Raw genomic sequence first — 6,769 nt, forward strand, 5'->3', positions numbered from 1 at the left:
GCCCAACATTCTTGACCTTTTCCTGACCTCTGCTTATGCTGTCACCCTTTCTTCTCCGTTGGGCTCCTCCGATCACAATCTCATATCTGTATCTTGTCCTATCGCTCCAATCTCTCCTCAGGATCCCCCTAAGCGAAGGTGCCTCTGGCGTTTTGTCTCTGCTAGTTGGGGGACCTGAGGAGGTATTTTGCTGATTTTCCTTGGAATGGCTACTGCTTCCGTGTCAGAGACCCGTCTTTGTGTGCTGAGTGCATAACAGAGGTGATAGTGTCTGGCATTTTTCCTGCTATCTAAAGTTTTTGAATCTATCCTCAACAGGAAGATTCTTAAACATCTATTACCTCACAACCTTCTATCTGATCGCCAGTACGAGTTCCGTCAAGGCCGCTCTACTGGTGATCTTCTGGCTTTCTTTACTGAGTCTTGGTCATCCTGTTTTAGAGATTTTGGTGAAACTTTTGCTGTTGCATTGTACATATCAAAAGCTTTTGATAGAGTCTGGCACAAAGCTTTGACTTCTAAACTTCCCTCCTACGGCTTCTATCCTTCTCTCTGTAACTTCATCTCAAGTTTCCTTTCTGACCGTTCTATTGCTGCTGTGGTAGACGGTCACTGTTCTTCTGCTAATCTATTAACAGTAGTGTTCCTCAGGGTTCTGTCCTGTCACCACTCTCTTCTTATTATGCATTAATGATCTTCTAAACCAAACTTCTTGTCCTATCCACTTCTACGTTGATGATACCACACTGCACTTTTCCACGTCTTTTCATAGACGTCCAACCCTTCAGGAGGTAAACATTTCACGCAAGAAAACCACAGAACGCTTGACTTCTGATCTTTCTAAAATTTCTGATTGGGGCAGAGCAAACTTGGTATTGTTTAATGCCTCAAAAACTCAATTCCTCCATCTATCAACTTGACACAATCTTCAAGACAACTATTCCCTCTTCTTCAATGACACTCAACTGCCCCACCTCTTCTACACTGAACATCTTCGGTCTGTCCTTTACTTTTAATCTGAACTGGAAACTTCACATCTCATTTCTAGCTAAAGCAGCTTCTATGAAGTTAGGAGTTCTGAGACGTCTCCGCCAGTTTTTCTCTCCCCCCCAGCTGCTAACTCTGTAGAAGGGCCTTATCCGTCCATGTATGGAGTATGCTTCTCATGGCCGGGGGGTTCCACTCACACTGCTCTTCTAGACAGGGTGGAATCAAAAGCTTTTCGTCTCATCAAATCCTCTCCTCTAACTGACTGTCTTCAGCCTCTCTCTCACCGCCGCAATGTTGCATTTCTAGCTGTCTTCTACCGCTATTTTCATGCTAACTGCTCTTCTGATCTTGCTAACTGCATGCCTCCCCTCCTCCCGTGGCCTCGCTCCACAAAGACTTTCTTCTTTCTCTCACCCCTATTCTGTCCACCTCTCTAACGCGAGAGTAAACCAGTATTCTCAATCATTCATCCCTTTCTCTTTAAACTCTGGAACTCCCTGCCTGCTTCTGTATTTCCATTTTCCTATGACTTGAATTGCTTCAAGAGGGAGGTTTCAAGACACTTATTCATCAATTTTTGACTACTGCTTTAACCCTTTTATGGGACTGGCATTTCAGCGGGCATTTTTTTTTAGATTTTCTTTTTTTTATTTCTATGGTATCAGCTTCTTTGCCAGAGAGAGAGAGAGAGAGAGAGAGAGAGAGAGAGAGAGAGAGAGAGAGAGAGAGAGAGAGAGAGAGAGAGAGAGAGAGAGAGAGAGAGAGAGAGAGATTTTCTTTTTTTTTTATTTCTATGGTATCAGCTTCTTTGCCAGAGAGAGAGAGAGAGAGAGAGAGAGAGAGAGAGAGAGAGAGAGAGAGAGAGAGAGAGAGAGAGAGGTTGAAAGTAATGGTGTTACATAAGATGACAAAAGTTCATGAGATCACTGAACCTTTGTGATGTGACGGACTGGCATAATTTGCTGAGCTAACTTGTAAACCTTGCTTAATTGCAAGCTGGTGGCTTACCTCAAGCTGTCTTTCCTCACCATTACGCAGCAGTCAGCGCTGGCAGGGCAAGGTTGTACGTGCGCTGGCTTCTCATCACATGAACGGTGTACTTACCTTGGAGATCAAGGCAGTGATGGTGAGGCAGGAAGGACGGGGGTCGGCAGGCACCAGGATGGAGGTAGGATGAAGGTAGTGAATGCCGTAGTGCGACGCCAAACTCACACTGCCATACACCTTGACACAAAATTACATGAGTTTTGGGCTCAGGGTGAGAAAATCAAATTTGAGATACTTCCATATCCACTCACATGTAGTTGTGTACTCACAATGAGGGAGTGAGGCAGGTGGCAGGCCAGTCTCTCTTTCAGAATGTCCAGCTCTTCCTCTCCCACCTGGCGAAGGGTCGTATTGCTCTGCGAGGACATCGTGGTGAAGGAAGCCTTGGCAACACCTGTAATGCAAAAGAAGGAGAGCACTTCAAGAAGAAATGCACATTTTCCTGCTATAAAAAAAGTCAAAATAAAATGCGCTGGCTTAAGCAAGACCTTAATATGGAAATGTAAGTCTTAAAGCCAAGCTTGTTCATGTCAGCTATCTATTCAAGTCATATTTTATATATAAAAAGTTACAATCACAAATCCCAGACCCTTCACAAATCTGCCACACCTGGACTAGCTTCCCTGAACCACCACCTGTGTGGACTCAGTGCAGGGCTCAGACATGGGTGTACAAGGTCCCTTGTGACTCCTGTACCATTTTCACCACAGTCGTAACTCCATGTCACACTAAGTTGAGGTCACCAGACTGTTTTACCGACCCTCAGACAAGGGAAATACATAAAACAACACTTAACACCCACAGCTGAGAAGGAATCGACAACTACGTCTAGGAAAAAGTTAATATACAATAACACGTATAGGGTCGAGGTATAATACCCTGTTGGACTTCTGCCCTCCTAAGTAATCCACCCACTGTCCAAAGATGTGTTATAGCCTCAAGCCGAGTAGTGTCATTTACTGCCTCCTGGACAGCAGGCCTTGTCAGGACCTGACGAGGGAGTAAAGTTCACTATGTGACTTATTACTTAGGTTCTCTGCAGCTGAAATGTCTCAGCCAGCAGTAGCACACAAGCTCACTAACAAGAGACACGGAAGACTACTACAAAAAGAGTGCCCACGAACATACAGGAGGGTCATTTACCACTAACTGCAAGAGAGCTCAGCCTGGACACACGCAGCCAAGGAATTACTTCCCTGGATATAGTGCGTGGTATACACAACTATCCTTACTAGCAGACTACTGTGGAGACTCCTAGTCAGTAGGTGTCTACTGCAAGGAGGAGGCAGTAGACACCTGCCGAAACGATAATTACTCCCAGTGAGGTCTAAAGCACTGTTCAGGGGGTGCTGTGAACTTATCATTAAACCCAGCTGTGACCTCACTGAACGTTTCCCTTTGTGTCTCACAACACAAGGGGGCAGTCACAGCCTGCCCTCTAAAGACAACTCTCTTCCTCCACACAAAACTACAAGCACCTAATAACACACACACCCTTCACTCAAAAATTTTAAAATCATGGTAGCATTTGAAATCATCATAGCGACTCCTACACCAGCCTCGGAGTTCCCATCTGGGGAGGGGACCATAAATGTCCCCAGGTCGGACTGCCTTTCTGTCGACTACCCTAAGTGTCTTGACACCCCCCTCAACTTTTTCTTCATTAACTTCTGCAACATTCACGGTCCAAGATCTAATTTTCAATCTGTAGAACACCACCTCTCCTCTTCTAAACCTCATCTTCTTTTCCTCACTGAAACTCAGGTGTCTGAGGAAACTGACAGTAGCCCCTTTTCTGTTCCCTCCTACTTTCTCTATCCTCATTTTCGATCCAAAGCTGGATGCTGCGTTTATGTACGCAATGACTTAACCTGCTCTCGTGCCCACGCTCTTGAATCTTCCGAGTTTTCCACCATCTGGCTACGACTACAGAGTCATTCTCATACTAGATTTATCTGTGCTGTATACCTCTCTCCTAACTCCTCTGACTATAAGAAATTTTTTGACTTCTTAACTTCCAAAGTGGAGCACATTCTGACCCTCTTCCCTTTTGCAGAGATCTCCATTCTTGGAGACTTCAATGTTCACCACCAGCTTTGGCTTTCCTCTCCCTTCACTGACCTGACTGACTGACTGACTGACCTGACTGGTGAACTAGCCTTCAACTTTGCTATCCTCCATGACCTAGAGCAATTGGTGCAACACCCTACTCGTATTCCTGACCGTCTTGGAGATACGCCCAACATTCTTGACCTTTTCCTGACCTCTAATCCTTCTGCTTATGCTGTCACTCTTTCTTCTCCGTTGGGCTCCTCCGATCACAATCTCATATCTTTATCTTGTCCTATCACTCCAATCCCTCCTCAGGATCCCCCTAAGCGAAGGTGCCTCTGGCGTTTTGCCTCTGCTAGTTGGGCGAACCTGAAGAGGTATTTTGCTGATTTTCCTTGGAATGACTACTGCTTCCGTGACAGAGACCAGTCTTTGTGTGCTGAGCGCATAACAGAGGTGATAGTGTCTGGCATGGAGGCGTACATTCCTCACTCTTTTTCTCGTCCTAAACCTTCTAAACCTTGGTTTAACACAGCTTGTTCTCGTGCTATACATGATAGAGAGGTGGCCCACAAAAGGTACTTAAGCCTTCCATCACCAGAATCTCATGCACTTTATATTTCTGCCCGGAACCATGCCAAGTCTGTTCTCCAACTAGCCAAAAACTCCTTCATTAACAGAAAATGTCAAAACCTTTCAAGATCTCGTGATTTCTGGCATCTAGCCAAAAATATCTCCAATAACTTTGCTTCTTCTTCTTTCCCTCCTCTGTTTCAACCAGATGGCACCACTGCTATCACATCTTTTTCTAAAGCTGAACTCTTTGCTCAAACCTTTGCTAAAAACTCTACCTTGGACGATTCTGGGCTTGTTCCTCCCTCTCCTCCACCCTCTGACTACTTCATGCCACGTATTAAAATTCTTCGCATTGATGTTTTCCATGCCCTCGCTGGCCAAAACCCTCGGAAGGCTTATGGACCTGATGGGGTCCCTCCTATTGTTCTCTGAAACTGTGCCTCCGTGCTTGCACCTTGCCTAGTCAAACTCTTTCACCTCTGTCTGTCAACATCTACCTTTCCTTCTTGCTGGAAGTTTGCCTACATTCAACCTGTTCCTAAAAAGGATGACCGTTCTAATCCCTCAAACTACTGTCCTATTGCTTTAATTTCCTGCCTATCTAAAGTTTTTGAATCTATCCTCAACAGGAAGATTCTTAAACATCTATCACTTCACAACCTTCTATCTGATCGCCAATATGGGTTCTGTGAAGGCCGCTGTACCGGTGATCTTCTGGCTTTCCTTACTGAGTCTTGGTCATCCTCTTTTAGAGATTTTAGTGAAACTTTTGCTGTTGCCTTGGACACATCAAAAGCTTTTGATAGAGTCTGACACAAAGCTTTGATTTCCAAACTACCCTCCTACAGCTTCTATCCTCTCTGTAACTTCATCTCAAGTTTTCTTTCTGACCGTTCTATTGCTGTTGTGGTAGACGGTCACTGTTCTTCTCCTAAATCTATTAACAGTGGTGTTCCTCAGGGTTCTGTCCTGTCACCCACTCTCTTCTTATTATTCATTAATGATCTTCTAAACCAAACTTCTTGTCCTATCCACTCCTACGCTGATGATACCACCCTGCACTTTTCCACGTCTTTTCATAGACGTCCAACCCTTCAGGAGGTAAACATATCACGCAGGGAAGCCACAGAACGCCTGACTTCTGATCTTTCTAAAATTTCTGATTGGGGCAGAGCAAACTTGGTATTGTTCAATGCCTCAAAAACTCAATTCCTCCATCTATCAACTCGACACAACCTTCCAGACAACTATCCCCTCTTCTTCAATGACACTCAGCTGTCCCCCTCTTCTACACTGAACATTCTCGGTCTGTCCTTTACTTATAATCTGAACTGGAAACTTCACATCAAATCTCTAGCTAAAACAGTTTCTATGAAGTTAGGAGTTCTGAGACGTCTCTGCGAGTTTTTCTCTCCCCCTCAGCTGCTAACTCTGTACAAGGGTATTATAGGTCCATGTATGGACATGCTTCACATGTCTGGGGGATTCCACTCATACTGCTCTTCTAGACAGGGTGGAATCAAAAGCTTTTCGTCTTATCAACTCCTCTCCTCCAACTGACTGTCTTCAGCCTGTCTCTCACCGCCGCAATGTTGCATCTCTAGCTGTCTTCTACCGCTATTTTCATGCTAACTGCTCTTCTGATCTTGCTAATTGTATGCCTCCTCTCCTCCCGCGGCCTTGCTGCACAAGACTTTCTTCTTTCTCTCACCCCTATTCTGTCCTCCTCTCTAACGCGAGAGTAAACCAGTATTCTCAATCATTCATCCCTTTCTCTGGTAAACTCTGGAACTCCCTGCCTGTTTCTGTATTTCCACCATCCTATGACTTGAATTCCTTCAAGAGGGAGGTTTCAAGACACTTATTGATCAATTTTTGACCACTGCTTTGACCCTTTTATGGGACTAGCATTTCAGTGGGCAGAAAGGGCATGGAGGCCTCACTCCATACACACTGGGTGGTGTAGTTCTCGATCCTGGTAATCCACGGAAGACCCTCTCTAAACTCAGAGACCCAAGGAGGTGTGGCTCCCGGTCCTACTGAACCCGAGAGGTGTTCTATATGCAGCTAGAGACAGCCCGTGTACCACCACGAGTTTCTTCAC

This window comes from Scylla paramamosain, unplaced genomic scaffold, assembly GCF_035594125.1.
Source record: "Scylla paramamosain isolate STU-SP2022 unplaced genomic scaffold, ASM3559412v1 Contig21, whole genome shotgun sequence".
Classification (NCBI taxonomy): domain Eukaryota; kingdom Metazoa; phylum Arthropoda; class Malacostraca; order Decapoda; family Portunidae; genus Scylla; species Scylla paramamosain.